The sequence below is a fragment of the Eptesicus fuscus genome, chromosome 6 (assembly GCF_027574615.1).
Source record: "Eptesicus fuscus isolate TK198812 chromosome 6, DD_ASM_mEF_20220401, whole genome shotgun sequence".
Lineage (NCBI taxonomy): Eukaryota > Metazoa > Chordata > Mammalia > Chiroptera > Vespertilionidae > Eptesicus > Eptesicus fuscus.
Window position 1 is genome coordinate 21630995 of NC_072478.1, and position 11286 is coordinate 21642280.

Below are 11286 nucleotides of genomic sequence, written 5' to 3' on the forward strand. Positions count from 1 at the left end.
GAACTTGCAATCAGCCAGCTTTCCCGCTCTTCTGTGTGGTAGATGTTCCGCCCTTTACTTGTGGTTTTGATGTGGTTGGGAGAGGAAGCAAGTATAGGTGATTACCTATGTTGCCATCTTGGTTCTCTCCCAATACATCTCTTTTTTAAGCACCCATGAAACATTGACAAAAGTCAGTTAACTTCTTAGCCACATATTTCAAAACATCAGAAGAAAAAAATCAGATACATTCTCTTACTACAAGGACATAAAACTCAACTAAAAAAAAAATCTCTATGGGAAAAATTTTAAAGCAGTCTTCTCAAATACAACTTGGTCAAAAGAGAATTATTCAAACTACTATTTAAAAGATTACAATGAGCCCAACTGGTGACTCTCAGTGGTTGAGCGTCAACCCATGAACCACGAGGTCATGGTTCGATTGGTTTGATTCTCAGTCAGGGCACATCCCTGGACTCGGATGCGATCCTTAGGAAGGGGCATGCAGGAGGCAGCAGATCAATTATTCTCTCTCATCATTGATGTTTCTATCTCTCTGTCCCTCTCCCTTCCTCTCTGAAATCAATACAAATATATTTAGGGGAAAAAATTACAATGGCAACTCTATATGTGAAAACTCGGCGTGTGACCAAAGTTGTACTCAGATGAAAAATATCCTTAAAATTTTCATTTAATAGAGAAGCATGGATCAGACCATCAAAACTCAGAGGGAAGGTAATGGGGGGGGGGGTGGGAATAAGGGGGAGCGATCAACCAAAGGACTTGTATGCATGCATATAAGCATAACCAATGGTACATACACTAGGAGCATGGGGACATAAGCGGGAAAGTGGGGGAGGTAATAGGAGGATAAGGAGACATATGTAATACCCTAATAAATAAAGAAAAATAAATAAATAAATAAATAAAATAAAGAATGAAAATAAATTGAATCCATTAATAGAATAAAATGAGCTTCAGGGGAGCAGATTAAGTTTATAACAAAGACAAAGACAGGAATTGATGGCTTTAAACACAGAAAAACAAAATTTATAAATCCAAACCATACTGACTTCTCATAAAGCTAATCAAGAAAAAAAGTTAGGAGACACAAACAAAATTAGAGATTTTACGGGAGAATAACTTTTTTTCTGAAATATATTTTTATTTATTTTAGAATGAGAAAGGAAGGGAGAGGGAGAGATGGAAACTTCAATCAGCTGCCTCCTAATGCCCCCCAATTTGAGATAGAACCCGAAACCCAGGCATATGCCCTGGCCAGGAATTAAAGCTTTCAGTGCTTTGGCAACACCCAAACAACCAGGACACTTACCATTTTTTTTTTTTTTTTTAGAAGATAGTGTTCATTGTTACTTTGTTAGTTTATTTAAGATAACTATATATAAAAACTCACTGGAGGTTCATTTCCCTGTAACCAGGAAAGGTGGAAAAAGCACATATGTGTGTGTAGGAAAACTGGCGACCCTGTGTCATACAACTAAACAAGAATGCAATTTCTCTCTTAAGTCATTCTTTGATCATAAAGGATGAATATTATCCTGAGCATAATAGAGATGAATAATGGATGGAACTGATAATGATCATTTACCATCCCTTCCATTCGTATGAAAAATTTAGAGGGACGGACTCTCTCTATATATTTTATTTCTCTTTTCTTTTTTTAAAAAATTTCTTTATTGATTAAGATATCACATATTTGTCCTCATCCCCCCATTCCCATCCCACACCCCTCTCCACGTATGCCCCCACCCCTCCACCCCATTGTCCTTAACCACTGGTTAGGCTCATATGCATGCACACAAGTCCTTTGGTTTATCTCTCCCCTATATTCCCACCCTCCCCTACCCTCCCTCTGAGGCCCGGCAGTCTGATCCATGCCTCCATGTTTCTGGGTCTGTTCTTGTTCATTAGTCTATGTTGTTCATCATTTCCCCTAGATGAGTGAGATCATGTGCTACTAGAAATACACTTATAAGAACCGAAAAGGAGAGAAGCAATAATGGTTATGCTGAAAGGCAAATGAATCAGTCTGTAGTGAGTTTCTTTCTGGGCCAACAGTTCTTTTGAGACCCAATTTCAATGTCAAACAGTTCCTTATGTGCACTTGTCAGCAATGATATTTCAGTTCTGGATGGTGGACAAATGGTGGTAATGCAGTTCCGACCCTCTCTGGTTTAGTCCTGGGCATCCTTCAGTGACGCACAGCTGCTATCTGCTAGTATGGCAAGGCATCTTCAGGGTCTTCCATCTCTGGACTGCTTCTCTTCTGTCTTCATGGCTGGAGTAATCCTGTCGATTCCTCTCTGTTGCCGGAATCCACATGGTCTTGGAGTTGTTTTCTGAAAATATACAAACATATTTAATACAAACAAAAGTTAATAAAGGAATATTTTCTATAAATTTGACTTGGGATCCTTTTTCATTTTTTGCCCAAATGATTTTCCTCTGGCTTGTTTTGACACCATGTGTGTTTTTCATGGGTGTCTTGCTTTTAACATTACAATTAATTTTCTAAAGTACACATTTTCTAGATGTAATTTACTTACAGGATATTTTTCCTTACATGATATTGTTCTACTATCCCCCTTTTTTTATTTAAATATTAGGAGGCTTTTGAAAATTTTATAATGTAGTCTTGATAGCTTTTAAATTTTAATTTTTTGCACTATAATATGACTTATTTAGGTTTATTACATGATATGCAATTTTACCATGAAATGAACTACCAATAAAAATTTTAGTTAACACTTTAGGAACTGCTTTTGGTCCAGTACTATCAATTTTTCTAGAATATTCACTTGTTTCAATTAGCCAATTTAAATTAGCCTGAAAACTTGACTACTATTTTACTGTCAAATTTATTACTCTAACAACAATCTTATTTTACCCTGTAAATATTAGTGGAAAGGATTATTTGCCTTCTTGAGTAGGCCCTGAGCATTCCTGATGGTAGGCTGGATTTAGATATCAAAAACCAACTTTCCCACACCATGGGTTCAAGACAACTCAAATAATTCTTATATCAGTGAGAGGGCAGCTGCTTTCGGCCAAGTCTCTGTTACCTGGGTCCCAATGTGAGCCAGGCATGGGAAGTTAAGCAGCCATGAGAGCAGCAGACTTCCTTCCAAAGAGGTGAGGGTTCAAGCCCCTGCAAAGTTAGGGGGGTGAGGGTCTGTGCCCCACCTCTGTTGACCCCCAAGTTCTCTCCTGATGGCCCATCTACAACTGTGCCTCTCTTAGGTTGTTCCTTCCCGGAGGAATCTTACCCATCTCTGGCTAACCAGCCATCCTCCGGGGCCAAGCAGGGTGATGTGAGGTTCAGTTCTGTCTGCTTGGTACCCTATGCCCCATGGCCTCCACGCCCAGCACCTGCCTTGGGATCCTCTCGCCTGCTGGCGGGGCCCCAGCACTGATCACATATCTTGGGGAACCCGGGTTTCTTCTCCAGGGAGGGCCCAGCTTGCCCCACTGGGTGAGAGACAGATCCATGGTACCAATCATCACGAGGCACATATTCAATCTTAGGACAACTTGCCTTTTTGTAGTTCCATTCACAAAGAATGTCTTCAGAGCCTGTTTGATGTCTTTATTCCTGTGACTGTAGATGAAGGGGCTCAGCATGGGTGTGAACACAGAGATCATGACTCAGGCTGTGGCATTTGCATGTGCATTGTGGGTAGAAACAGAGCTAAGGTACATACCTAAATTCATATAATAAAATAAGGAGACAATTCAGAGGGGAGACACACAAGCATTATACTTCCCCTGAGCTGTTGAAATTCCATGTGTGCAGGACACTATTTTAGAATATGAGTATAGGATCCCAGAGAAAGGACCACCACCAAGCAGGAAAGCTACAAAATTCATCACCGTGTTACTTAAAACTGTTTTGGAACAGGCAAGTTTGATCATCTGATTGAGTTCACAGAAAAAGTGGGGGATTTCCACGTCCATGCAGAAGGACCATCGTAATGCCATTAATCATTGTAGGAAGGTGTACAGGACATTCATGATCCAGCATATCAGAATCAGAAGTCCACAGAGCCGAGGGTTCATGATGACCATGCAGTATAGGTGGTGGCAGATGGTTGTAAATGGTCATAGGCCTTCACAATGAGGAAGAAAACATCCAACCCAGCAAAAAGTATGACAAAATACATCTGAGTAATACAGGCTTCATAGGTGATGACTTTGCTCTGTGTCTGGATATTCCACAGCATCTTTGGGATGGTGGTGGAGGTTAAACAGATGTCTAGCAAGGACAGGTTGGAGAGGAAGAAGTACATGGATGCTTGAAGCTAGGAACAGTAGTTAGCATAATATATGCAGGAGGTCCATGAAAAGGTTGATGGACACCTTCAGCAGGGCTGAAGATCTACATATGATTGCCTGCTGCCAGACAGCTGAATGTAGTTTCCCCCAAACTGTAGTTTCCCTGGTCCTTTATTGTTTACCAGGCCTTAACTTTGATATGTATATCTGCTTTGATAGAGGGCAAAATGTGTGAATAAAAGCCCTGGGTGTGGAGATTCGAGGAGCTTAGTCACTAGAAACTTATTTCCATTTGGCCCTCCAAAATGCCTTCCAAATTTGTATTTCTTGTCTAGTCTCTTTAATCCATTTATGCACAGCCCCTTTTCCAGATTTCTTGAACCCTAGTAGATGCTGAGAATGACCCCGGCATTAATGGCACCCAAACCAGGACATCTGGAGAAGAAGATTATTTGCCTGAGTGAAGAAAATAAGTTTTCCACCAGTAAAGGTGGGCATCACTGGTAACAGGTGAGGGATCACCGGTAAATTCGGTGGGGAGATTCACTGTGCATAAAGCCCTCACCAGCTCTGGAAGTCATGAATCTGGACTGGGTGGGAATGTCTTTTTCTAGCCAGACTATAATGGGGAAGAATTTGGTTTAAAGGCAAAATATCATTGTAAAATTTTAGCTTCCATGCTCAAGGATAAAGAAATTAAAATGTCAAAAGGTACTCTTTTAAATCAGGCTCAAGGAAAAAGAGTGCCATTGTCATCTTTAACTATGTGAGGTCTTGTTCAAAATGTATTATGCTTAATTTGTATAGGGAATCTAAAGAAGAAGAAAAACCTTGCCAGATCCTTAGCTTCTGAGAATTCAGCTAGAGATATCAAGGGCAGCGGGAGAAGGTGGAGCTGTTAATCCTCTTGCTGAGGAACTCTCTAATTCTTTGTTTAAAAATTACCATAGGGTACTTTGGGCCAAGAAGATTTTAGCAAAAATAACATTAAAAGCTAGTCAATGTTATGGAGAGCAGAATAGGAAAAGATTCAGGAAAAGAACTGATATATTATGTCTTGTCTTAGTTTATTGTTCATCTATTAAGCATGAATTTAATATAATAAAAAAGAAATCACCTGGGCAGCCATGTCAGTTGCTGAATTTCCTCAGAGGAAACAGGATATGGGAGTGGGGAGACACATGGTGATCCTGTAAAATGGATGCCCACTCCCTAGAATACTATTAGAAAAATCTCATTTCTGCCATGTTTTTTCCTGGTTCATCAGTTATAAGTTTACAGAATTTAGGAATGCATCTGGGATTTCTGTATTCATAAAGAGAGAAAGCTAGCTTAAAACAAAAGTGTGCTCTGTCCAATTACCGACAGGTTTTGAACTAAGTTTAATCTCTTTACAGATACTGTAAATTAAACTCAAAGCTGTTTTTTGTTTTTTTATTCTCAAAAAGATGGCAGAGATAACCCAAGGAAAAAATATAGGCAGGTTCTAAGCAACAAGATTTCTGTTTCCATAATAAAGTGTAGTTTTTGAATAATAATTGACCTCATTCCAAAGTTAACATTTGGGCCACTAGAAAGCCAGTAAATGACCTCTGTTACAGAATTTTCCAAAAAAAAATGTCTTGGATAATAATAATTGGCTTTAAAATCACAAGATTGTTGAAACATGGATGTACCTAAAATGAAGAATTTGTAGTAGAGCTTTTCAGTGATAATAATGGGTATATTGATAGTGGGGGCCCAGTAGCCCAGTGAAACTGGCTTCACTCCTTGCTGGAGGAAGAGGCTGGTCAACCTTCCCCCAGAAGAAAGAATGTGGTGATTTTACATTTAAATAGACCAGGCTAGGTCAAACCTGTTTTGCCAGCCTAAAACATAGTTTCCCAAAGTAATTGGCAACTTAAAACTTTGGATTTTACTAAATTAAATAATCCGAATTTATTAGGTATCTAAGTGTTTTAAAATAACAAAGTACTGAAATCTTAATCTGAGTTTGCCTCATATGAAAAATCTAGAGGATAGAATTAAATCTATTAATTAAATATGTCTTGTATTATATTTAAAATATATTCTTAAAAATATAAAGTTATTATTAATCTGAGAAATGCTAAGTATTTAATTTACCACCTAAAATTTAAGTCTTCTAAGAGTTTAAAGTTCAAATTAAGTTAAGAGAAATCATATAGTTGTAATAACAAGATGCATCAAGTATAGAAATTTATTTTTGAGAAAATAATTCTTGCATTTTCTCTGGAAAAAATTAGTAGTTCAAAAGATATTGTTATTGGTCTAATTAAAAAAAGAGGATTAATTCTGTGGTATCAACCAAATGTTTTAAATAAAAACCAGTTTAAACTTAATTGATATCTTTTAGAATAATTATAAAATGTATATAATATAATCTTTAGGATAAATATATATATACACACACACACACATATACACACACACATCATTTTATATATATATATTATGATAATCTTTCCAAGTTAAATTTCAAGACTTTAATCGAGGAATAACTTTCAAACATTTCACAGGCTCTGGAGTGATTCAAAGAATTTATTCTCTCTTCTTAAAAGAAATATTTTTTAAATAGGCTGATCTAATATACTTGAAATCACTTGGGAAGCTTTATCAAATAAAAATTAATGACTATATTTTATTTATATAGATATATTTTAAATGTAATGGGGCTTTTGGCCTCTAAGGGAGGGCAAGACAAAGTAGCTAAATATTTCTTAAGATTCAGCAGTGAAATTTTAAAACACAAAATGCCCTGATGGCCTGCACTTCAAATAGGCTGGGGGGATGGGACGTCATCTGTACCTCCTAGGTCAAATGTATAAGTTTACTAAATGTGCTTTTTCAATAAAGATGTCTACTTTAATTACTTATATAATTTATGTTTTAAAAATATAATCAAGGTCTCATATAATTTCAGTTATATGAGAAGCTAAAATGTTAAACAATTCTAGTCCTGGCAAAGTTACTGAGACCTCCAATAATCCTTTTGTGTATGTAAATGAGCACTGCCAAAAGGAATGCTATTTAAAAGTAAATTTTAAGCTTAATACAAAGGAGAAATTTTAAAATTTTTAGATCTCTTATGAAAGGTTATTATTCAAGCATTAAATCTGATGATTAATCAGTCACCATAAACAAAAAGAGAGTCACTTAATATGTAGGCAGCAGTATCAGCCAGCATCTGCAAAGCAGCCATGTAGATTGCTTGGGGAAAAAAAAAAAAAAGGAATGAAAAAGGTTTTTAAAAGAAACCCTCTAAATGTGGCCTAAAAATTGTGTTAGGCCTCAAAAAGTAAAGTAAGTAATTTTTCTTTTTGCCCCCCTAAACAAAGCTTAAGTGGGTATACTCAAGGAGTGATAGCAGAAATTCAATTAGTGTCATGGGACAAGCAAAGTTAGAAAATAAGCCATATTTAAGACTGATTTAAATTGGCAAATTGAAATAAGTGCCTATTCATGGGAACTCAGTTGTACTAGGCAAGAAACTATTCCTGGAACATTAACTAATTTTTTACTGAAGATTCATCTCAGAGTAAAAGTTGCTTAACTTGCAATGAATCCAGAGCAATCATATTTCTATGCAAAGAATAGAATTAAAAGCTATCAAGATGGCATTGCAAGATTTCCAAAAGCCTCTTAATAATATTTAAAACAAAAAAGGAGGGAATAGTGGATAAATATCCTGTAAGTAAACTACATCAAGCCTTAATTACTTAAATTTTTACTTTAACATTTTTTTTCACTTGCAGTGTTGATGGCAAGACACCCATGAAATTACACTAATGTCAGAATAAGCCAAAGGAAAATGGTTTGGGCAAAATGTAGAGATCCCAAGTCTAGTTTATAGAAAGGATTCCTTTATTAACCTTTGGTCAAAAATATGCTTATATATTTCCAGAGAACTCCTCCAAGCCCGTGTGGATTCCTACAATAATGGTCCAAGAGAGGAACTAACCAGACTACTCCAGCCACAGATAGCAGTGGCCCCAAGCAACACGATGACAAAAGAGGAGAAACAGTCCAGAGATGGTTAAGACACCTTGCCATGCTAACAATCAGCAGCTGTGTGTTTTTGCAGGTTGCCCAGGACCAAGGCAAAGAAGGTTGGACCTGCATTGCCACCCTGTGTCCACCATCCAAAAGTGGAATATCATTGCTGTCATATTATAGGGGACAGTAATTGTGAAGGGTACCCATGAAAATATGTTGGACATTGTAAAGGGGACTCAAAGAACTGTTGGCCCAGAAAGGAGCTTACTGCAAACTGATTCGTTTGATGCCAAGCAGCAATTTAAAGGGACATGATAGAACTCAATGTTTTCCATTGAATTTAAAAATCTGAAAAGGACCAGAGCTCTGTAAATGGCATACATTCTTGTTAAATTTATTAAAACAAGAGGGGTGATATGCTGGAGGCTATGAATAGTGGTAAGCATAATAAATGCAGGAGGTCCATCAAAACGTTGATGGACACCTTGAGCAGGGCTGAAGTTCTGCATATGATTAACTTCTGCCAGACAGCTGAGGGCAGTTCCCCCCTTTATTATTTACCGGGCCTTACCTTTGATATGTATACCTGCTTTGCTTGAGGGCAAAATATGTGAATAAAAAGCCCTGGGTGTGGAGATTCGAGGAGCTTAGTCACTACAACTAAGTTTCCATCTGGCCCTCCAAAATGCCTTCCAAATTTATATTTCTTGTCTAGTCTCTTTAATCCATTTATGCTCAGCCCATTTTCCAGATTTCTTGAACCCTAGTAGATTCTGAGAATGACACTGGCACATGGGAGTGTGAAGGTGGGAGTCTGAGCTGATGGACAGGATGATGAGCAGGTTTCCCAACACAGTGATTAGGTACATGGAGAGGAAAAGCCAAAATCTGAGGGGCTGCAGTTCTCATTTCTCTAAAAATCCCAAAAGAAGAAATTCTGAAATGTGTGTAACATTCACGGGTTCCATGTGGTGCAGGTGACTACCAGGAAAGGTGAAAATAACATGACTAATCTTCACACAGAGTTGCATTCCTCACATATTTAAAATGTTATAATTCATAGTCTACAACCAAGAAATTAATTTTAGTATTGTGTGTATGGCTATGGTCCCTTTTAGGAGCTATCCAGTGCTACCCATGATATGCAATATTTGTCTCAATCATCTATGTATCTGAGGGGTTCATGTATTCTACAGTTTTAATGAGAATTTTTTCATGTGTTGCAGGAATGTAAATTGAGTGCTGACCATGTTTAGGCACTGTCCAGGCTGTGAGAATAGGGTGCTGAAGAACAAAAGTCTCTATCCAATGAGGGAGAAAGAATGCCGAAGCAAATGATGAAATAATAAATTATTTCATACGGTGGCCTGTGGTATGAAGAAAAGGACAGCACCTCTAAATGAGAAAGTGGATAGAGAGTACCATTTTTCATGGGTATGTTCGTAGATCTGTAAGCAAGGTGACCTTTGAATAGATACCTCAAAAGTGAGCAGGAAAAATCTGAGATGTCCTAAATTAACTAACACTGAGCCAATGAGTGGAATAAAAAGGTAATAGTAATCAACCAGGTCAAAGCTATGGGCCCACTTACAAAACACTGCTCACATTCCTCATTGTATGTTGGGACTTTCATTCAACTTCTATAGTGACACTCAATGCCCATGCAGCCTGCATGTGCATGAGCTTTCAGGACTATTGCCTATCTGTAATGAATCAAAAGTAGTAAATATTTCTTTCTTGTGCTCCTATCCTAGAACTGCCCCAGTTTATTTTCTCCCAGGACAGTGTGTGAACATGTCTTTCTTTTCCGCCTCTCTCTGCTGTTGCTGGTTTAGACTTCATGCCCCAGGACCTGGTCCTTTCCTGGCTGGCATTTGGATCAATAAATCCTATTTTCATTTTTAAAGAAAATCTTTTGGATCTCAAAATATTTTCTTTAACAAAAGAGAGGAAGGGAGACACAAGATTATTTGGGAAAGTGTGTGCTGAGCAGAGGGACTGCCCAGTTCAAAGGCTCCAAGGATGTTTCTTGTTTCTAATATTCAAGTCAGAAAAAATAAAGCCAGCTTGCAAGGTGGGTGAGCATGAGAGAGAGTGAGGGGAAGTGGTGGCAGACATGTTGATGACTGAGGTGGCCTCTCTGCTGCTGCTGACACCTCAGGCACAGGGACTTGCTCATCCATGCTGCCTCTTACACTCTATTATTCCTGCTGCAATGGTGTCCTGTGAATGGAAACAGATCCCCTCCTTAGTACCTTCTCTTTTTGTTTTTAAAATATATTTTTGTTGATTTTAGAGAGGAAGAGAGAGGGAGAGAGAGATAAAAATGTCAATGATGAGAGAGAATCATTGATAGTCTGCCATTTGCATGCCCCCTACTGGGAGTGGAGCCCCCAGGTCTACCTTTCAACCACTGAGCCAAACCAGCTAGGGCCTTAGTACCTTCTTGTGATTGAGTTCTGGCCCCATAGTGTTAGAGCCACCTTCGAATGTATGTATGCAGCTATCCTTGCTCTGAGCAACACACACACACACACACACACACACACACACACACACACATACACACACACACACCATCTCCCCACACACCATGGCCCAGTTATTACCATGTCTCTCTCACCCCAGTCATACTGATTATGCCAGGAATGGATTCAACACAAGTTGGCCAGATCTGTGATCTTCCAGCTGTCAAATATAGAAATGTTTCAGAAATTCCTCATAAAATGGACTTTTCTAAAATTAAGTCAGGAAATTCCTATAAAATGATAAGCTAAGGTCATGTGGTATAAAAATATCTAAATGTATCTCTTATAATGAAAATATATTTTAATATGCTTTTTATTGATTTTTTTAGAGCTAGAGACAGACATTCATGAGAGAGAAACATTGATGGGCTGCCTTCTTCTCACTCCCTACTGAGGATCCAGCCTTCAACCCAGGCATGTGCCCTGATGGGGAATCAAACCAGCAACTTGTAGGTAATGGGTAGAAGCTCAA

General features: G+C 38.1%; 1 pseudogene; it reads right to left on the reverse strand.

Moving 5' to 3' along the window:
* Nucleotides 1–1389: 1389 nt before the first annotated feature.
* Nucleotides 1390–10755, reverse strand: LOC103301030 (olfactory receptor 7A5-like; annotated as a pseudogene).
* Nucleotides 10756–11286: the final 531 nt, after the last annotated feature.